Source organism: Heterocephalus glaber, unplaced genomic scaffold (assembly GCF_053883595.1).
Source record: "Heterocephalus glaber isolate CG9 unplaced genomic scaffold, H.glaber_assembly_v1.0 deba00001550, whole genome shotgun sequence".
Classification (NCBI taxonomy): Eukaryota; Metazoa; Chordata; class Mammalia; order Rodentia; family Bathyergidae; genus Heterocephalus; species Heterocephalus glaber.
In genome coordinates, this window is record NW_028258343.1 from 11768822 (window position 1) to 11793180 (window position 24359).

Genomic DNA, 24359 nt, shown 5'->3' on the forward strand with positions numbered 1-24359 from the left:
TATAAGAAGCTATTTTTCTGCCTTAGAACATTTTATTTACTTCTTTTAATTTTTAAGGGGCTTAATTATGTGAAAGATCTAACTTACTTCTTTCAAAGAAATGTTAAGGATGTTTATGTCCTAAGTCAGAGCTAATGCAAAATGAGACATTGACAAGTTTGCCGCAGGAAAGATCCACACATTTGCCGAAAACAAGAGAAGAACCAACTGTATTTTCTCTGACAGGTATGATCTGAGAATAAATAGAAGTTGTCATAGGCCAGAAATATAGCCCTATATTCTCATTAAACCTGAGTCTTGCCTACAAAGCACAAGTTTGTTTATATACTATATATTTAAGTAAAAAGAAATCCTTTGAGTTCTTTTGACATCTCTTCTATGTGGGAGACTGCAATACTGTTTATGCCCAAAGCAGGCTGTAAGCAGCGCAAGCTGTAAAGAATTAACCCCACAACTGGCTTCTTTATAGATGTGTGTCTGGCTAAAGTCTATGTGCCGTGCAGAGTCAGAGTAACTCTCACCCAAATTCCATTCCCACAACTAAAACCTTAACTAGAAGGACAGTGTTGTAATTATAAACATACATTTTTCTATTCTGTTCCTAATTGGAGAATGCTTTGTCTTGTCTTTTATGAGCTTTGTTTACGTTAATTTCCATAGAAACCACACAACTGCCCATCCTCACATGTAGTTCTGCCCTTGCACATAGCTTGCCTTTACCCCAGTTGATTACCAGTAAAAATTAGTGGCTTAGACTTGCCAGCGCCTCTGTCAGTTCCACTGGCATTGGTTGTCCTGGCCTCTGCTTTCTGTCTCTTAGTTCTTAGTTTTTTTTTCCTCAGGCCTGCAATGTACACTGGGCAGGAGACTGCAGCCTACTGCAGAGGTTTCCAGTAACATTTCAGGGGTCACCAATATTATACATATAATCAGATTTCCTGAGGTGAAAGAATACAAGGTCTTGATTAATTAATACTTTTATTAATATAACTCATCTTTAAAATATTGAATCAAACTTTGCTTTCTAAGGCATATGTCATACTTTATTATTTTTTCTCCATGTGTAACATAACAGTTGAATTCAGGGTAATCTACATAAGTGGCTAAATGTAAGAAGAGAATATTTTGGTTCCATTGTTCACTTTGAAAAATAATTATATACACACACACAATGGCTTAGACACTGTACAGAATAATTTAGGAATGAAAGGATATGTATTTCTTCTTTACATGAGTCTTATATATTATAAAAATGGCAGTGTTTTAACCTGCTATGTATAGATCAGTAACCCACTAATGTTTCTTAAAGTGATTGCTATCAAAAGTGGTGATTTTTCCAGAAGTGTGTTTTGGGCTCCTGCGATATGCACATAAAGCAATTCAGTTGCTCCGTGAACATTCCCTAGACTTACTGTAGACTTGCTGAGTTAGTTTTCTATGGAAGGAACTCAGAGATACTTTTGCAGAAAATCTAATGTTTATTTTGAAAATATACACTAAGCAAATAGTAAAATGTTATTTACTTTAAAATCTATGGTATTGCTCAAAATATAAACACTCTTAAAATACACCACTTTCATTTCCACTTGCAAATCATTGTTATTAGAACTGACTTCCTTAAACAATGGAAAGGCAGTATAAATTTGCTTTCACCTACTGAACAGGACAAAACATTCTTACAGTTTTGACAGTCTGGACTAACCTTCCAGTATTGTTGCTACCACTGGTTAGTCATTTGGAAAAAAAATCATAATTCTGTCCCACTTCTTGCCAAAATTATACAATATGGAAATTAGCATAAATGAAAAAATAAAAGTATAAAATGTTCAGCTTGGAAGGAAACAGTGTAACAGTGTTGATGTGGATTTTAGAAAATCCTTTTGCATTCTCAAATACTGGAAACCAAAGAGAGAAAGACAGGTACATTGGATTACATCAAAATGTCTTATGCAACAAGCCTCTGTAAGCAAAATTATGTGCAATAGTTGAAAGAAAGTAGTGTATGTACAACCTGTCCAATTAGGTGAAGATTGATAAGCAGGATAAGAAAAACTCAGATAATTAGTAAAAATGGGCAAGTAATATAAAACCAGCAGTATTACCAAAGGGGTAATTCATGTGCCAAATATTAGTAAGCTGTAATCTTTAGAAATAAAAAACTTGTCAGATTCATAGAAAGTACTTGTTTGATTGTATCCTTGATTTTGCCGAACAAACAGGAAAATAGGTGTTTGTAATCTGCTGTTAAGACTAAATTTATCTTAATAGATATTACCAAGTTACCTTCTAAAACTGCTATTCTGTTTTCACTTTTAGTCCATATCTTGCCCAGAAGTGAAACTGTGATTGTTAGGGAAGTAAAATTAAAAAGCAAAATTCCTTCCCAACTCAGAGAACCTCTCTGTAAAGATTGAAGATAAAGAAAACTTTTATCATTGCATATTGAATAAGTATTAAACCAAAATGTCATATGCATTATAGGCAATTCAGTGAGACTACAAAGACAGGAGGAAATTTCACTCATATAGCCAGGACTGTTTAACACATTACGTAACTATTTAAAAAAATAAAAAACAGAACAGAACTGGCCCTCCCTCCAGAGGATTTGGCACTGTGTGTGACACATGGTTCATCTCACATCCACTTGGTGATTGCTATGATCATGAGTTGTAGGTAATTGGTTTTATCTATGGGAAAAATCAACTTTTCATCTCGTCATTACAAGAGTTTTGTGACTTGGTGCAAGATACTAAAGGTAGGCTTCTAGAGGTGAAATGTGCTCTATTTCAGAGATGGTTCTCAGAACTTGAGAAAGTTGGTGAGAAACGAATTTAGCTCATAAAAAGATTTGTACACATTTCAAAGAGAATGAACTGAAAGTTTTCTAATGTAAATATTCTGAGGAAAGGAGAATTAGTCTTTCATTTTTAATTTATATCTTCACTTACCACCAACCCTGAATAAACATGTGCTTGTGTATACAAAGAAGTCCATGCACTGCAGCATTGTTCCTATATACTTTGTACTTCATGAAAAAAATTAGAAATAATCTAAATGCTCCTCTAAACAAAAACAAAATGGACAATTATATATCCACCCTAGGGGGTACTGTGTAGCAGTATGGGGGCATTGCTGTTAAAGTATGTGTTAAGAGGGCCAGGGATTTAGCTCAGGGGTTTCACCACCTGCTGTGCAAGTTCAAGGACCCAAGTTCTATCCCCCCGTACCAAAAAAACAAAACAAAACAAAAAAAATATGTGTTAAGAATTTAAAGGTTTTGTGAACCACATGGAAAGATAAATACTGAATTCCTAATTGCAGCTGTCTCAGAGAAGTTTGGAATTGGGATAAATTGGTTAAAATAGACTTTAGCTTTTTAGACAGTGTTTATATGTTTATGCCAATGGATGACAGATGTTAGTAACAATTCATATTACACTGGTCACTATGCTTGCTACAACTGTCATTAAAATGAAAAGGAGCGTTCTCGTTTGGAACACACTGCTTTAAACAAAAGCTAGTTCCATCCGTCTTTTCACTGCATTAAATAACATCACCAATGATTTTATTCTTTTTGGATTTTAAATGTATTAGTTTTTTTAACAAATCAAATAACTTCTTAAAGATTAATAGCTCTAATATCCAGCTCAGAGTACATCTACATTTGCATGGAGTCAGTATTTTGTTCCTGCTCACTCTAGCCAGTGTTCAAGAATAGACAACTGGCGACTATGAAGGAGGCTTTATCTGTAATCCCAGGACTCTGGGAGGCTGAGATAGGAGGGTCACAAGTTTGAGCTAAGCCTGGGCAACTTAGCAAGATCTTGTCTCAAAATAAAAAAAATTTTTTTTAAGTCTATGGATGTAGCTCTGTGAAGGCTCTGATTTCAACACCCAGTAACATCAAAAATAATTTTTTAAAGAGTAAGATTTATGTACATGTAAAATCATGAACTACACATTTATATTCCATTCCATTTTGAAAGATGAACATAGAGTAGCATGATTGAAGAAGGGGTTTGGGGTGGAGCTTAGCAGCAGAGTAATTGCCTAGTGTGTGCAAAGTCAAGGATTCAATCTCCATCACTACCAAAAAAAAACCAACAAAGATAAATTCTTCTGATTTTTCAAGTTGTGCCTGTATATGAGAGGCAGAAGAGTTATAGAAGTATGGGTTGTGAAGGTTGGGATTAGAGGTGAAGAACTCCTGGATCTATTTTCACGTCTGTATTTCAACCCACAGGCTGTAGAAGTCGTTAAACACCACTGACATCGTCCAACAGGTCCATCAGCATTTCCCACACCAAATTCACTATTTTCCCATCTTCTTCTGACAAATGTGCTCTTAAAGTTTAAGTGTTTATACTTTACAATCTAAATTATAATTCCATTTACTCTAAAACAAAATGAGATGCTGTCTTAGTGAAATGATCATTTGATTGAATTTGTCAGACCACAGTAAATTTATAGCTTGCATTTATAAAAACTTTGTATCTTTAGTACAGCATCAGACAAGCTGTTAAAGTATGGTTAAGACCAATTTGTATAAGAGCATATAGAGCTTTAACATGGAACACGGAAATTGACTTAAATGAGAATAGTCATGGGGATTGAAACTAGCTTCAATTTCAGTTCAAGGTACTGTTTGGTCTACCTGTAAAGATTAATTTCTGTGGATTTCTTTTGTATTGATTATAAACTTTTAAGTACTGTACTCTCCCAAAACCCTTTCTGTTAAAGAAGTTTAGTGTTGTAAAGTACTATAGCACTTTGTGCTATTTCGATTCAGAATAATTTTAATAGCTAGCAATATAGTCTTAATTTTTCACAGCATAATACCTTTAAAATTGACTGTGTGCTCTACACTATTTTATGGTACTATTTAAACATTTTTCTATCTAATTCTATTACCAGGATGATGATTTAATGACAAGTTTTATGCATGTTGGCAACAACGTACAATATGGATAATTAGTGGACTTTATGTTATGTAATAAGAAATTAGACCTAAAACAGAAACTTGTTGGTAGCATAGATTTGTGAACCAGTGCTAAGGTGTATACAATTCTAAGTACACTATCTTCTAAAATAATGGTAATGGATAATCAGAAATCAGCTTGTGTTCAAACATTTAAACGTATTTCATCTCAGTATAAGATCAACGCTGCTATATCAATGATAGGATTAAAATATTATGTTTTGATATTACTCAAGTATTTATATATTGAAATATCTTATTCAATGTTTTCTCGTCACACATTTTAATTTAACTATACACATGAAGTAAATATTTCACTCTGTTACAGACTTTTAAGGCATTGCTCAAATGTCATGAGGGTCCCCCCAAAAGATTTAATTCATGTATATTTTAAGATAGCGCTATGGTGAAACAAAATAAGCTGAATCCATAAAAGTACATGAAAACCACTCCTATACTCAATTCTTTTAACTCATTACTTGTGGTTGCCCTGACTTGCAGGTGTCAGAGTCTGATATGACAACTGATCTTCGAGCAGTGGCTGAACATGGGCATGCTGTCCTTAAATTATTAGCACCCAAATCCTTTGGTTAAAACTCAGAAGTGCCAATTAAAGTCTCTCACTTCTCCTAGAATTCTCCATGCTATGTGTTAAATCAATAGATAAAGAAAAGAACCAAATGATTTGTTTTCCCCCTAATAAGTTGGACAAGCTTCCAAATGACCTCTGGCAGTGATATCTTTGGAACTGTATATTATGAAAGAGTCTGACTTTTAACCTTTACTAAATGACATATTTGTAAATTCATTTCTGAAGTCTTCTTGTCCTTTTCAATCCAAGGTTAATGATGAACTTGAAAATGAGAAACAGTGTGTCAAAAGGAGTTACCTATGAGCTTCTGAACTCACATTTGCTTTTATTAGAGAAGAAATGGTACCCAGTTCCCACTAGGCCCTTAAATACAATTTATAATTCTTTTCCTACTCTTAATGTTTTACATAAAATATCAAATATGACATGGCTGATTAACTGTGTTCTAACACTTGTTTTATAATTCAACTTAAAATTTATATATAATACCATTTGCATTGTCAAGAGAAATTACATTCCTAGCTGTCTCAACTTTGTAGCAATATCACAATGTATAAAGATATTAGGAAAAAGCGAACAATGATTGATGTCTTTATTAGGAGATGTCCAGGGTAAGTAAGCACCTTGTGAAAACAATGGACTGAACAGACTCGTCTATAAGGCCAGCAAGAAATGCCAAAGGTGGTCAACAAAATGCCACATGCTAGGAAGAAGCAAGGAAGCATTCTGTTACCAAATGAGGTCCCAAAAGATTCCTCCACGTGGAGATGGGAAACCTCAAGCCCACTCCCCCTACACAGCTGGACAAGGAATAAACTTGCTGAGTTCCATCACAGAAAAATGTTTTCAAGATATGTCAATAGGCCATACAGAAAAGGTTCAGTTAACATTGGAAGAATTAATATTTTTAAAATGACCATACTACCCAAACCAGTCAATAGATTCAACGTAATTTTTATCAAATCAAGAGAACATCAGTTTATTGGCAATATTCCCTAACAAAGCACAGTCTTCTTTGAAGGGTAGGTTTTAGTCAAGTCCAACGGAGATGCCACATGACTAGGAAGAGCACAGGCTGAAGGGCCTTCTGAGACAAGAGGATACACCCTTGCGAGGCCCCTGCTCTCATGACCTTTGCTGAGTGACTGAGAGATTTCGGGTGTCACACAGAAACCAGCACAGTGAAAGGACTAAAGCTATATTTAGATCATTGAATATTGTAAGACAAAAGTGACAGAAATTGTCACTGACAATAATACAGGTATAGTGGAGATGACGAGAAATCTAGAATGTTATTAAACTTTTATGTTCACTTTTATAGTGCTGAGTAAAAATAATATTTACTGGTCAGAGCAGAAAAACAGCAGGCCATTTTAATCCCTTAATTTTTGTTGAGACTCAGTGAACGATTGTGAAGGATATATTTCCTTTGTCGGGACTTGTCAAAATGAAGTGACTGAGCTAATATACCTGAGAATGTCCATATTTCTTACAGGATATTTGCTACAACAGCATTTCATCATTTTACCTCCATGAGAAACACTGATATTAAAACAAAACATAAATAGAATAAAGATGAGAGTTAAGAAACAACTTTAGTACCTTGAAAATATTCATTATTCCACTTCTATAATTTCAGGAGAGATTTTTTTCAAGTAACAAAAGCAACATCCTTATCATGGGTAACTGTTGCAGGAGCAATCAAAACACTTGAATTCTTCCACTAACCCTACTGGACGTGAACATCCATTTAGTGTTGAACATTATAGTAGAGTGGACAGAAACAATCTAGCTGCTGATGGTGTTGAGAAATTATTCCTCTGCATTATAATGTTAAATTTCTAAAATTTAGCTATTAAATATTTTAATAATAAAATTGTTCCCATTAAAATTGCTATTGCATTTAATTTACTTCCATATACCAAAAGTTCTTTCTGTGACAATGGCATAGGCTTGGGCCATTCAACATTCTGTTGAAATGCATATTCAATACACCTCTAAATGTAAATCAGTTTGGTATCAGTATAGTAAGATAGATCAAATAATTGCACAGTCCAAAAATAAATCTGAAAGCATTGGTAAATGTAGTATATGATTGAAAGTTATTTCAAATCAGCAAAAGAAAAGTGTATTATTTAAGAAAATGTGTTAAGATAGCTGGAAATATAAAAAAAAGTTCACTCTGTGTAATTTATTGAAATAAAATTCAAATAAATACTTTAAATGGAAAATATTTTTAATTTCTAAAATAAAATGTGGAATAATTTAAAAAATTGAAAGGAAGAAAGTCTTTCTCAGCATGATATAAAATCTAATACATTCAACTACATAAAAATAAAGAAACACATTGCCAAAAGTCTACATAAATGGACTCAAAAATTAATTCTGTAAAGTATTCCATGCCATACCTAAATTGCTACTTTCTTTAATTTTTAAGTAACTCTTACAAATAAAAAAGGCACCTAATAGAAAAATGACCAAAGAATAAGCAGAAAATGTTCACTGAAGAGAAAATAAAAAATTATTCAATAGATGACAAGATGTTCTTATTCACAAAAATGCAAATTTAAAATTGCACTGAGATAGCATTTGCCACCTACTTGATTGACAAAAAATATATTGGCTAGGGTCAGGGATTTAGCTCAGTTGTTCCAGCCTGCCTTGCAAGCAGAAGGTCCTGAGTTCAATCCCTGAACCAGCTAAAACTGTTAACAGGGTCTCATACTACTGAAAGTGAGTATCAGTGAAACTTTTATGAAAGACAATACTTAACAAAACTACAAATACGATTTTACACTGAATTTCCATAAAGACATTTATCTTAGGGATACAACTAAAAGCTGTAAATTTGACTTTATTAATTTTTATAGATATTTATTGCTATAATATTTGCAAAGACAAAAATCTGGAAGTTGTGGATTAGAAGCAGAATGGCACAATAGTGTTACTTTCATAATCAGAAAAAACATTGATATAGAAAAGGGATGGTTCCTTTTATAGGAACATAACTGTTTTGTAGGTTACTCAGAAGTACTTTGAAAATTAAATGCTTAAACAGCTGCAATCTTTTTTTGGGTGTAGCAGAAATATAATCTTTATTATGCAATATAGGTCTTTGATTTGGCAGGAAGTGATTACTTATTGTTTTTTCTTAAGTGTTGAGAACTATGCTGAGAAATGCAAAAGGTTTTTTTTGCTTTATTTTAATAATATATGACTCACAAATCACTTTTCTAAAGCCAGTAACTCTACATATCTTTTTTCAAAGAACCTTGAAAGCACACCCACTCTATGTTTATTAATGTTACTGAAGCCTTAATTTAACTTCTATACAATAGAAATAGTCTCTGTTTTAGTCTTATTCAAACTGTAATAACAAACATTCAGAGATTGGGTAGCTTAATAACAATAGAAATTTGTCTTTCCCAGTTCCGAAGACTAGGAAGTCCGAGATCAAGTTACCAGCAGATTCCGTGTTTGGTGAGGACCTGCTTCCTCTCTCTTGGATAGCTATCTTCTCACTGTGTTCTCATGTGTCAGGAGGGTTAAAGGAGCTCTCTGGGCCTTGCGTACAAAGCATGAATTCTGTTCATGAGAACTCCTCCCCCAACCTTGATCAAATCACTTCCTGAAAATCTCATCCTAAAAAGCCATAACCTTGGTGGTTAGAATTTAAGACACTAATTTGAAGAGAATCACAAACACTAAGGCCATTTAAGTGTCCTTTGCTCCGAACAGAATTGCTGATCCTTTCTTTGTCAGTTCCTCATGCAGGAGAGTACAAAAAAAGACTAACCCCAATATTTGAGAAACAAATAAACATGTAAAAATAGTCAAGTAGCATTATCTCCCAGTTGTGACTGTCCTCAAATCACACCAGAAAGTTGAAAAAACATATACCTGCTTCTGAAGAACTTCTAGAATAGACAATTTGAAATAACTAAAAACAAATAAAGCAACCACCCTTTTTGTTTGTGAAAAAAAGCTCTCATTAATTTAGAAATTTGCTATAATATCAGTCAAGTTTGAATTCATTTTGAAACTGGATAGGTTCCCAATTCAGTAATACATACTAGTGATTCAACAGCTGAGATAAATACACTTAACTCTTATCACATGGCAAACACTGTTTTTATTGTGTGTGTGTATTTAATACTCACTAGTGAATAAGATATATGATATCAATATTCTGACAGGTGAGAGGGCAGAATTCCAAGAGATAAAGACATTTTTCAAAAACAATTCCATGTGGCGAACAAGTTTGGATGAAATCCCTCATTTACTAATCCAACAAGCAATTCCAAAATGACTATTATAGCATCTTATCAAGTCTGAGATACTATAAAATATATCACCATCTTATCTTGAAAAAATTCTAAGACTTCACCAATTACAATTTCAAAATTTAACATATAAAAAATAAAGTCTTAAAGTGGTTGAAAAGGCATGTGTCAAACAACATGCTAAACACTGGGAATACCAAGGAGTAATGATGGTCTTTGCCTTGTCCTTTTCACAGCAGTTAATGTGTTGTGTGATGAGAAATGTAATGATAAACATACAGGCAATCCTTTCGGTACTTCTACTTTATATAGATACATTCATTTATCCTTATAAAAATTTCACCAAACAGGTATAGGATAAAGTATGAATCTGTCTAGACACTCAGCAAATGTATAAAATCTATGCTGTGTGTGGATATCATTTTGTAGGAGGTAGCACATGGGGTGAGTAGTAAAGAAGGGAAGAAATCAGATTGCAGGTGGTAACACTGCAGAAGCAGAAGCAGAGTGGCTGAGAGAGGACACAGCTGGAATAACCCGGGTCAAATAGTAAAGGGGCTGTGGATCATAGCCTGCTGCAGACATGGAGGAAGATTCAGGAACAAAGCTTTTGTACCGTAATAGGAGTGGAAACTTATCCAAGAGCATTAGGAGCACCACTGATGGATTATGATTAGGACCAGAGAGACTAGTCAAGAAAACTAGTTTTTAAAAGCCCTAGTTTAAAATGAGGTTCAGATAATGTCACGGCAATTTGTGAATATTATATGCTAATTTTAAAGAAGTAACATCAACAGAAACTGGTAAAGACTTCTGAATTTCCACTCTTCCATAAAACAATAAAAAAACTGAAAACCTATGCCAATTAACTTTTTGGAAGTCTATAAATCATCCAGTCAGTGACTTGCAGCAACCCAGGAAGCATTTACTCAAGACTTCTGCCAAATCTCAGTGGAAGTTCACAGCTTTGTGGCATTTTCATTTATCTCAGTCTCACTTCCTTTTGCCATCTCATACATATCCCATACTAAAGAATGCAGAGCAGACTATTCTTTTTCCTAGAAGATCAATGGAAAAGGCCTGTATTTATTTCACCTCTCTCCAAACCAGCTCAGTGCTAAAGCTGCTATGTCCTAGGGAGGCATTTTTCTAAATGTTAACAGGTAAACATTTTAGTGTCTGTTGCCTTCAGGCTCTAAACAACCTTGTGGCAAAAGATAGCTTGTTCAGAAAGCTAAGGAGAGAAGCTTGAGGAGTGTGATGGCTGCAAGACTTTGAAAAGCTCTGAGGTACTCTTGGAAATCTATTCCCAGGTGGTGAGCTTGCTCTTGGTTAATGCTCTGTGGGTGCAGGAAGTAAAGGCCAAGGTAGAGCTGTAAACTGCTCTGGGTCAGTTTTAAAGACATAGTTCTTGGCAAAGATTGGGAGATTTTGTAGCTTCAGGCATTTAAGGAAATCTTCGTCCAGTCAATATCTGACGACTAAGCTAAAAGAATAGATGTAGCTGACCACCCTTAATCTAAAAATCCAAAATCCAAAATGTTCCAAAGAATTTTGGATATTGAAGCATTTAAAATTGTGAATTTAAAGGAAAGAAGGGAAAGGAAAAAATTATGAGATAAGAAAAAAAAATGGAAATGAAGTCTGTGTAAGTAGGGAAGGGTGGAGGGGTGAAGGGCACACAGGTAATGGGGAAAGAAATGAAAACCAAGATACATCATGTACAGGTACAAGCACCCAATGATAAATGTAAATGTGTTGTATACCTAAAATGTACCAATAAAAGAATTTAAGGAAAAAAATAAATAAAACTGTGGATTTTTGAATTAGGGGTGTTCAACCAGTAAAGCTTATTCAAATATTCCCAAACTGAGAAACGCCATAATCTGAAATACAAAGATACATTTTGTCTATAACTCATTTTTAAAGGACTTTATGTTTTACAGAAGTTTTACATTCACAGTAAAACTCAGAGGAAAATACAAAGATTTTTCTCTGCCCTGACACGTTTCTGCTCTCCCATATCCTCTTCCAGAGTTTAGTAGATGATCCTACATCAATACATTATCATCCAAAGGGCATAGCTTACATTAGAGTTCATTCTTAGTATTGTACATTCTATAGGATGGAATCAATGTATAATGTCATGACTCCACCATTATATAGTATCATGCAGATTGGTTTCACTGTCTTAAATGTTTTAAGTACTCTCTGCCTGTTCATTTCTCCTCTCCCTTGACTTTTGGGAACGACTGATTTTTCTGTCTTCCAGAATATCATATAGAAGGAATCATACAGTATGTAACCTTTCCAGATTGGCTTCTATCACTCAGTAACATCCATTTAACTTTCTTTCATATCTTTTCATAGCTTAATAGCTCATTTCTTTTCATCGCTGAATAATATCCCACTCTCTGCCATTCCTGTACTAAAAGGTGTCTTAGTTGCTTCCAAGTTTTGGTAACTGTGAATAAAGCTCTGTAAACATACGTGAGCAGCTTTTAGTATGGACATGATTTTTTTGTGTGTGTGGTACCAGGGATTGAACTCAGGACCTTGCACTTGCAAGTCAGGTGCAGCGCCACTGAGCTAAATCCCCAGCCCTAGACATAAATTTTTAAACACCAAGGAATGCAACTATTGGATCATATGATAACAGTACATTTAGTTTGGGAAGAAACCATCAAATTGTCTTCCAATGCAGGTGTAGCATTTTGCATTCTCACCAGCAATGAGTGAGTCTTCTGATTACTCACATCTTTGCCTGTAACTTCTTTTTTCTATCTGTCTTAAAAGACAGCTGCCCAAATCAATAATTATAAACTGATGTTAATGGGCACGCAATGTAATTTCTGGTAATAAGAGCATAAAGTTGGGGAAAAGAAATGCAGAGAAAAGCTTTTATATATGCTGAGGTTAAGTTAATATTAACCCAAATGAAGGAAGAAATAAAAAATCTGAGTCAATTTTTAGCAAGTGAATAGAGCAAAGTAATAACTTTTAAAACTAAAAAACAAAAACACAGGACCTAATGGCTTCATTGGAAAATTATGCCAAACATTAAAGAATAGTTAATGCTAATCCTTCACTAGTCTTCAAACCTAGAAAGGAAGAGGAAACACTTCCTCACTGACTCGGAGGCCAGTATTCCTCAATGCCAAAGAGAAACACATCACAAGAAATGAAAACTGCAAGCTGATATCCCTTATTAATCCTCAAGAAAATACTAGCAAGACAAATTCAGCTGCATATAAAAGTGAGTACATGCTATGGCAGGAAGGATTTGCCTGAATATACAAAACGGGTTCATCATCACATTATTAGTATTAATATAAATGAACAAAAAGATATGATCATCTCAGTAAATGCAAAAAAAGACAATTAGCAAAACCCAATACCATTTCTTTATTGAAAAATAATTTCATGAAATAGCAGAAGGAAACTTCTTCAAGACCATCAGTTGAGACCCCACAGCAAATATTATGCTGAATGATGAAAAACCGAAAGCTTCCAGAAACAAGACAAGGATATCTGCTGTTGCCACTTCCATTCCACATTGTACTGGAGACTCTAGTCAGGAAAATTAGGTGAGAAAAAAGATAAAAAGGAATCAAGATTAAAAATAAAGAAGTAAAATCACCTCTGTTTGCAGAAAATCATATGCAGTGTATACACACACGTACCTCGGTTCAGGGACGTATATATGTACATATTCCTAAAGAACCCACTAAAAACTATACGTTTTAGTTTTTAGTGCTCTAGCTTAGCAAAGTTACAGCATATGGGATCAATATACAATATATAAAATAGTTGTATTTCTACACATAGCAACGAATAATCTGAAAGTGAAATTAACAACTATATTTAAAATACCTTCACATAGAATAAAATATTTAAGAATAAATTTTAAAAAGTACAAATCTTGTACAATGAAAATTATAAAATATTCTAAAAGAAATTAAAAGTAGGGAAGATTTAAATAAATCGAAAGATAGTCGGTGTTCATGGAGTGGAAGACATAGGAGTATTAAAATGGTGATATTGCCAAAAATGACCTACAGATTCAATGCAATCAATATTAAAATCTCAAAGTCTTTCATAGAAAAGGTTAAGCTAATTCTAAAATTCACATGGAAATCCAGGTGACCCCAAATAGTCAAAACAATATTGAGAACAATGTAGAAGTTGTATATTTCTCAATTTCAAAACTTACTGCACAGCTACAGTGATCAAGGGAAAGATCTTAGTGTAGAGTCATGAGCAGGTGTTGTGTGATATAAAAAGAAAGTTCCTCTATAATAAATACAACAATATGGTTAATGAGAGCACTTTAAAAATAAATTTTTCAATTATATCATTTGAATCTTATTTAAACTTAATGAAAAGAAAAAAAATTTTTCAATAAGAAGTAAATGCTAAAGGAAAAAGAAAACAATCCCTAAGTTAGATATTTATAACTTGTGACTTGGTACGGGTTGCTTATTTAGGAGTATACCTGCTCTGAGACTTGCACCATTCATCATTATGGAGAAGAAAAAGAACTTATATTTGTATAATTTGCAGAGCTCAGCATTACATTAAAAGCATTACATGTAGCTTCTTTCTGTTGCCACAGGCATGTTACTTGAAAGACTTCAACAGATTCTTAAACTGAACAGAAATTGCTTCCCACTCAGTTATAATTTTACCATGCAGAGGCTAGAAGTTAGGAATAAATAATGGAAAAGGTCATTCAAGTTCACATTTAATACTCTATGTGGGATGTAGCTGATGATTGGAAATGGAAACATAACTTTGTGGTAGAAAGATCTTACTTTATTATCTGAAAAAATTCTGGTAGCTCTGATTTGAATTTCACATAAGTACATGAAAAAAGATAGCCTGTCATGAACAAAAAAATATGGTTGCCAAAGTTGTGCCTGAAACTTACACCTTACAGAAAACAGTAAATAATCACCAAGAAAAATATAGAATGATTTCTTACTACTTGATTGTGACTGTGGTATCATTTGTCATGTGACCAGCACATCATCACTGAGGTAAACACTGAAAAAATGAAAGACATAGAAAATATTTTTCCCCAAAGCAAATAATGTGAAATCTGGGCATATTGATCAGCTCCAAATAACAAAATACCACACAAAGGGTGGCTCAAAGAACACACATCAATTTCTCAGGGTCTTGGGGGCTGGGAGTCCGAGAGGCATTGTCAGGCAGGTCCTGAGGACAGACAACTTTGTGGCCAGTAGATAGTTGTCTTTGTGCTGTGTTCTCAAGTGGCAGAGACACGGAGGGGTTCTGTAGTACCTATTGTTGTAAAGGCACTGATCCTATCACAAAAGACCCACCTCATCATGACATCTAAACTCTGGAGGCTGTACTTCCTGAGACTTTGGAGGAGGCAGGTGGTGGACAACAGAATTCATTTTCTTTTAACAGAATTCATTTTTAAAATGGCCATGATCTCTTGATAACTCTTTTGAGAATTGGAATTTACTTTTCCTTAGGCAGAATCTACTTTGGCTCTGTGACTGCTTGAGCAAAAGATTATGGGGAAAATTGATATTGTGCCAGTTTTGCCTAACCTTTCTGAGGACTGATAGGCATCTTTTGCTTCTATCCTTTGCATGCTTACACTGCTGAAGCCCGCCCCTCAGAGCCCAGCTGCCAAGCTGTGAAAGATTCTTGAAGGTGCTGTGGTTAACATTCCCAGCTGAGTGATGCTCCCTCCATCCAGCCCAACTGGATTGCCCTGGGTGTGCGCCATCTTGAATTTCAGTCCAAAGCACCTCCAGGTAACTGTGACCCCAGGGGATCACAGGTCTAGAACTTCCCAGGTGATCCCAGCCAGCACTCAGAACTGTGAGGAATAACAGAAGGGTTGTTTTAAGGCATCAAATGTTGGCTGAATTGTTATGTAGCAGTTGCTAATCAAAACATTCATCTTGTACAACAATAATGTGACATTGTGCTAAAAGCCAAGTATTATAGAAGGAAGAGTGAACAGAAAATTAGTAAACTTGACTTATTTCAACAATTGTGTCTCTAATCTAAGTCTCCCCAAAACTTCCTCAAGAGAACTTTAGCAATTCAAAAAGATTGCTTTTAAATTTGATCCTTGTCCCCAAATCAAACATATGATTTACTGGATGAAAAAGTATGTGAAAGATCTACAAATATCTCCAATATAACAAATTTAAATAGTATCTCCTCTCCAAATTTTAATCATAGAGACAGGACTTTTACTTAGAATCTTACCTTGGTAAACATTGTTCATTTGTGCCAGGTGTGGCGGCTCACACCTGGATTCCCAGCCCTCTGGGAAGCTGAGGCAGGAGGACTGAAAGTTTAAGGACACCCAGGGCAACTTAACTTAGTGAGACCCAGTCTCAAAATACAAACAAACAAAAAAACAAAAAACCAAAACAAAACAGTAAACCCAACAACAAAAAAATGGCCAGAGAAGAACCACCTCAATGATAATAAACCTAGTCACCCTACAAGAAAACTTTTAGATTCAGGACACTATGAATAGGAATCTCTACATGTTGAATTAAATTTTAAAATTTGATATCTGAATATATCTAGCAATATTTGGACAAGATGAATCAGTGATATAAAAGTACATTGATCTGTTCGTTCCTTTTAGGTTGTTGCATTTTGTATCAGATCTGAGAGTTGTGTTCAATGTAAATGTGCACTTCTCTGTTTCCTTTGTAGTGTCTTGAAAGCCACAGTGCACTCTGAGTTGAGAGACTTGTCTTCTAGGGATGGTGACAAAGAACATCTGCTGATTATGTGACTGAATACTTTGCTAACATTCTCCTTCAGTATCTGAATCAAGAACCAAAGAATGAGCCAGGCATGGTGGCACACACCTGTAACCCTAGCACTCTGGAAGTCTGAGGCAGAAGTATCGATCAGAAGTAAAGAATGATAACCATTTTAAACCTGTTTTCCTGGAAGGATTGTTCTTCAAAACCAAATGATCTTCTGTGTCTGACAGTGAGTGGAAGGCATTTTTTTTAGTTAAAATAATTTCACTGGCTTTCTTGATCATTTTTTCCAGTAATTTTGTATTGTTTCTATCTTTTCTGCAAATGATTTTATTATAGTTTTCTGAATCCTATGATGAACATTCGGTAGATTATGGTATCTTGCTTGCTTTGCCTATAAAGACTTCAGAAGTTAACTGATATTTTGTTGATATCTAATATTGGCAGAACTATTGGGGAGAGAAAAAAATCTTTCGGACAAAAAAACTTAAAATGAGACAACTGAAAGCATTCAAACCTCTAACAAAACTTCCTTTCTTTCTAGTTCATCTCAACCCATCCAAGACTTATAATTTATAGATCTTATTTCTAATGCACTGTTCAGCAGCTCCTTCATCTTCATACCCAGTACAAATTCCATGGTTTATCATTTGAACCACATCATGAATACATGATTACTCCCTTGCTTCTCCTTTCTCATGTATTTCTCCTAGGAAAAAATGTACCTAGTGTTACAGTCAATCTTATGTGTTACCTTGATTGGGCTAAAGAATGCCCAGGTAAATGGTAAAACACTATTTCTGTGTGTGTCTTTGAGGTATTTCTGGAAGAGATTCGTGTTTGAATCAGTGAACTGAGTAAAGTAGACTGCCTTCCCTAAGGCTCAGACTCATCATCCAATCCATCCATTGCCCAAACAGAACAAAAACACAGAGAAGAGATAAACTGTCTCTCTTTCTTCTTTAGTTGGAACTTCTGTCTTCTGCTCTCAAATACTGGAGCTCCTGGTTCTTAGGCTGTCAGGTTCTGGGAGTTACACCAGCATCTTCTGCCTCACCCTAGGCCTTTGAAATGAAACTGACTTCACACCACCAGCAAGAAGGTTCTAGCTTGTAAATGAAAAATCATGGAATTTCTAGGTTTCCTTATTCACATGACCATATTCCCATAAGAAATCCCTCTCTCTCTCTCTCTGTCTCTCTCTCTCTTTCTCTCTCCCTCCCTCTCTCTCCCCCCAACTGGTTCTTTCTTGTGATAGCCCTTACTAATAGCACAAATAAGTACCCTCATATTGCTTCATTCACTCAGTTTAATGTTTTTATGATTTATACATGTATATAACTATAGTTCATTCTTTTTTTTCCTGAATGGTATTACTGAATACATTATAATTTTTTATTCTTCTATTGTTGAATGCTTTGGTTACTTTCACTTTTTGCTCTCATCAATAAAGCTGCTGTGAACATTCTTGTACAAATCTTTGTTATCATTTCTCTAGGGCAAACACCTAAGACTGAAATTGCTGTATGTGTTTAACTTTATAATTAACTGCCAAACCATTTTCCAGAGTCATTTCCTATCATCAGTGATTAAGACTTGCAGTTGCTTCCCATCCTCTCCTATATTTAGAATTTGCTTCATAATAAGTCATGTATTATGCATCATAAAATAACATGGACCTGAGCTAGCTTCTTGGAGCCAGATCCCTGGGACTGTCTCATGTGTAATGTGTGATGGTTACCTCACTGTTAACTAAGACGCTGGGCATAAGTTGGCCCTGCGTGTTTCAGAAACTAACAGGATTTATCCATAAGGTAGCCATGTTACAGCATCAGGAAGAAAAGCCAAGCAGCAATCTACTTTTAATTTTCAAACCTCTGCTTGGGTCATGTTCGCTAATATCTCAGTAGCCAAAGAAAACCACATGGCCAAGGACATGCTTAAGAGGTGGAGAACGGACTCCGCCTTTGGTGAGAAGAACTGATAAATCACGTTACCTACAGGGATAGGAAGTATATAAGACTATTTGTAATGTTCCCTTTGAAGACAAATTGTTTATATTATTATCACCTGAAAAATATAAAGTACATTGCAAAACTCCCAAATTTTTCAAATCGGCAATGGCATCATACACCAGATTGAGGACCTAGAGAAATCAGATTGAAATGCAGAGGAGGTGCCAGTAACAAGAGTAATCAAGACTTAGGGAAATAGAACTACCGTGCATTCTGTTAGATTAAAGGATTCATTAAAAGGATTAGATCTTACACAAAAATGTGTGTAGATACAGTAAATGGAAGAGTTGTTAGAGAAGAGAGTCACTAATAAATTTACTTAAAACAAGTCAGAGCTTTCAGGGGAATCTGAAAAACCAAAGCACATCCAGCCACTGCAGCAAGACCAAGAGGAGGAAGTTCACAGAGTGGAAGTCAATGGGAAGCTACTGCTCTGTGTAGCTTCCGCCTTTGTGGGGTCACAGTTGAGCATCCATGATGGGGCAGCAGCTGCCGGCCCAGAAGTTGATTTGGATGTGTATGGCAGAAGGAGAGCATGCTGCAGCCCTATGGGACACATGGGCACCTGTCTGAAGCCTTATGCAGTACTGACACACTTATGAGAGTAATGATCACTGCTTCTTTTGCACACTTTTAATCTTACACAAGTTCTTCTCTCCTTTCTAACACAGAAAGAGAAATTTCAGAAAACATGGCTCTCAATCTACCCAGGTCAACATGTAATAACCCAGCACATTAGTGCTAGCTTTATTTTTTAATTTCAGCATTACAGTTTTGTAGTACATCTCATTGGCTCTAGCTTATATTACCCTAATGGCTGTGTATATTTGCCATTCATATATCTTATTTTGTGCATGTCCGTTTTATGTCAATTTGCACTAGGTTGTTGTCTTTTCATTATTGAATTTTAGAAACTCATTATATACTATAAATAAAAATCCCTTGTTGTATAAGTATATTGCAATAATTTTATCCAATCAAGGATTGCCTTGTATTTTCTTAATAATGACTATTTTTGGAAAGAAGTTTTTAATTTCAGTGAAGTTCAGTTTTTGTGTGCTAGATCTTCAAATTCCTCAAAGTTGTGAAGACAGTCTTCTATTGTTTTCTTCTAAATGCTTTTTAAGATTGAATTTTTAGGTCTACAGTCCATCTTGAGTTAATTTTTGCATATGAAGTGAGATGTTAGTCAAGTTATTTTTTCTATAGATATCTAGTTTTTCTGGTACAATATATTAAACATCACATATAATGTTCTCTGGTCCCTATCAAATTTCACTGGTATCTTTATAAAAATAAATCTATCACAGTCATTGTGAGCATATATATTTTTAGACTTCTTGTTTTGATTAATTGATCTATTTTATTCCATACCCCTAATTATTACAGTTTCATAGTAATTCTTAAGATAGTGTAAATCTTCTCAATTTGTTCAATTTAAAATTTTTTAAAAATTTATTACAAGGTTGTTAGCATTTCCACGAAAACATTACTACCTGATTCCTGATCGTCAATTTCTATGAAAGAAAAGAATTAAATTTTGATTAAAAGTGCATTGCATGTACAGAATTTAGGGGAAATGGACTTTTTTTTTTTTTTTTTTGGTACCAGGGATCAAACTCGGGTCCTTGTGATTGTGCAGCAGGCGGCAAAACCACTGAGCTAAATCCCCAGCCCAAAATGGACATTTTTATATTATCAATTCTTCTAACCTATAAATATGACTTATTCCATTTATTTAGATCCTTACTTTTTACAATAAAATGGTCATGTAGAAGCTTTATACCTTTTTGTTAAGTTTATTCCTAAGATTCATTTGTTTAGTTTTACTAAGATTGTAAATGTTATTGCTTTTTCCAGCCCCTTAACACAAGCTATTCTGAACATGTCAGGTAGGTTGTAATTCAAACAAAAATTAGATAATTTCATTCTGTATTTTATAGCCAACAAATGACTTATACTATTCATAGCAAACACCAACATCATTTTTATAGCTGAAAAAGTTCCATTATTCTCCCTTATCTTCTACCACCCCATCTTTCTTTTTTTTTTTTTTTTGTCTCTTGCAAACAAGCTGACTCTTTGCTATTTTCCTGAATTCCTCCTCCGCAGACTTGTTTTTATTCCTTCCCTTGCCGGTGATGGTCTGGTCTACTCCCAATATATTGTGTCTCCTTTCCTCACTATCTGCAGTTCACTCCTCAGATGTCACCACATCATCTTACTCCTGACCTCCTTATCACTTTGTATAAAATAACCCTAACTCACATCCTCAGCACCTTGCTCCCACACCATATTGTCGCGAGCAAGGCTACATAATTTTAGGGAAAAATCATTTGGTTAGCCTAGTTCTCCTGCCTACGGGCCAGCTATGGAATTTGGAAACATAATTCCATTTTGGCCTCCGGTCCCAACTGAGACCTCAATGATCCAGTGATGCTGTTATTCTCCAGGACAAGATTACACCAGCTGAAGACATCCTGGGAGGAACAAACATCTACTCAGTTCTTCGTTGTTCTTGGATTGTTACATCTTGTTTACGTGGATGTACTGAACTCTGTCCTGAGTCATTCGTTACATTTGTTTCTCCCGATGTACTGAATAAAAGGTGCAGTAAACTGGGGGCTTTGTCTTTGCTGCCCAGAGCAGCACTGATCAGACGCAAAGCTCAGCTTCTTCTCAGTCTCATTTTTCTACCTTTCCTGTAATTCGCCTTGTGCTGCAGTGGCTCGCAGGAGACTAGGACTTACTGCAGAGGTTCTAGTAACGTCCCCTTTCCCTGTTTCCTACACCATATAATTAATCCAGATGAACTTCCGTTTAAATGTATCCAGGATGTCCCAGCGTATGTTTGCTGAGTTCTCAGCCCATGTAGTAATCGATTTCTTTTATTCTAAACAATGTTCCAATTTGGATAACAAATGACATATCACCCTGTATTTACTTGGATTCAATTTTCTTCATGAAAATTATTAATTATATATTTAGCGCACAATTGCCTGTTTTTTGTCTATTTTTCACTTTCCCTCAAAGAGATTCCATGTGACAGTCTTCATTTTTGATTGCTTCATCTCCAACTTTTAGAACATGCATGGCCCAGCACATAGTGTTCAGTAAGTATTCATTTTATTTAATAAGTATAACTAATGAGTGCAGTAGTTCAGGACGCACGCTGTTCCCTGCCTCAGCCCACACTGTAATGCAGTCCTAGATGAAATGAGCTGGTATTTAAAATCCAGTGATTGCTTGTGAACTTCCCTTCTTTCTAGCTCAGTTTCATCTACATCAACAGTTGCTCTGTGTAGAGGGAGAACATGAGAGCAATGCTTTCAATAAGCTCAAGTAATCATGTAAAGCAATAAAAGACAATGTTCTAAAGTAGGAATTGTATCTAAGTGGCACGGATTGATTTTTAAAGCAACTATCAAGGTGAATTTACTTGCATGAAGAACGCATAATTTTCAGGCTCTGGTTGCTTCTGCTGTTCATGTAAAATTAAAAATATTTTTATGGGGTGAGTAAATTGTTTCTAGGGAATTTGTTTTGTGATTATAATCCCCAACTTTCCATTGTTAGCCCAGACCTACCTCTTGAACTCTAGACTCAAATATTCAACTCAATATCCCTGCAGGAGAGGAGGTAGAAACTCAATACTTGAGCTGTTAATACCTTTCTCATCTCAAAGCTAACACTTCCAAATCGAAACTCCTCATTTTCTCCCAAAACCTTAGGCTTGTGGTCTTTCTCACTTTGGTAAATGTTAATTCAACCCTTTCAGTTGCTCAGGACCAAATCCTTGCTGTCATTTAGATTCCTTTTACCTCATATCCCATTTCCAATCTATCAGAAAATCATAGTGGCTACATCTTCAAAATGTAAGAAAATCACACTATATCTTGATCTTCTATATTTTTATCCTAGGGTAGCTAGCACTGCATTTTTCAGAATCACCCCAGTAACATTTTTATTTGCTTTCCCTGGCTTCTGCCCTCCACATCCCACAATATCCACCCATATCTATTTTCAGTAAGGCACCCAGAAAGATAATTTTAAAGCTTAAGTCATATCACATCACTTCTTTTCCCTCAGTCCTCTAATTTGCTTCATTCTGACTCAGGATAAATGCCACAATCCTAGATCCTAATAGGGCCTGCCTTTTGGATCTGTCACCTCAATGCTTTTCAAAATTCACCTTTTATTTCTTCTCTTTTCTGTCTCTTCTACTTACACAGACACAGAGCACCCTCCTACCTCAAAAACTTCAGGAGATGCTCTTACCTGCAGAGGTCTAGGTGACTTGCCTATCTGTCTTCTTACATACTTTAGGGCTCTCTGCAAATGTCTTACTACCAAAGTGCTCATTCCTGCACGGTTGATGTAAAACAGCAACTTTGCCCTCAGTTTGCACATTTCCTATTTCATTTACTCTTCATTTTCTTGCCCCATTTGACACTGTAATAAGATAATGTATTATCTCCTTTCACTAGAATATAGGTTCACAAGGCCCGGTCTGTTTTGTACCCTTCCTATATCACTCTCTCCTCAGGAACTGGACTTTGAGCATATAGAGGTACGACAAATCCGTATTAAATAAAGGAATTACAGTTCTGTTTATCAGGCAGTTCTTTATTATCCAGTGTTCTTCTCCTATCCTTTAACTTTAGTTCTGTTATTTTTTAATTGACTCATTGGTAAAGCAAATATATTTAAATGAGTTACTTTTAAATTAATACATATTTTTAAACTTAAAAAAAATCTTGGTTATAAAGAGAAAAATGTGCACAAATGCAAATAAAGTAAAATGTCCAATCATGGTTGTAAACATCATCCTCCGGATGACTGGGTTCTTGGAGACCAAGTTGCTGGCCACCTTCTTACCTCTCAGAGAAGGAAGGGTGGGCAGAAGCCGAAGTATTTGCTGCCTTTGTACTGCTTATCACAGGCCTCTGTCACTGCTCCCTCCTTGGTGTTTTAGTTCTGTGAACAGTCCACCTTGGTTCAGAGTTCCCCACTGCAGTGCTCTACCTAAGACCTCCCCAGCACAGCACCCCCTAGTCCTGGACGTGCTGATGTCTGGATGTAATTAGCAATAATGAGACCTTGGCTTTCATTTAGTCTACTCGATAATTTTCTAAGAGAAAACGAACTCAGAGAGGTGAAATGAGGTGTCCAAAACCACTTAGAATTGGAACCAGGTCTCCAGTTCCCCATTCCAGTTTATCTCTACTGTATTATGGCCCACTGTTCACTTTAGCTAAATGTAGGAAATATTGTAAAAATTTAAGAAGAGAGCAATAGTGTACATAGCTCTGGTGGACTAGTACACAGCTATTAAATTTCATGACATTGAAAACAATTACTGGCATGCATCGGTAAATATAACATAGTTAAGTAAAAAGTCAAGTGCTCAGTTTGATAAAATAATTGTGTATATTTTGGGAAGGCTCTATACTTTAAAAATGGTATCAGTGGCTATTTCTGAAGGGTGGGATTAGAAATTTTTACTTTTCTTTATGTTTTATATTTCTAAAATGAATACAAATATAACAAAATTGTATTTGAAACTTTTTTCCTGCTTCACAATCCTAATTCTGTTTGCATATTTAAATATTAAGGATATTTATAAATGTTAAATTTGCTTGTACAAATACATATCCTTTCTAGTATCTGTTTGCCCACAAGATCATGTGTTCTTCAGGGTCAGGAACTAAATCT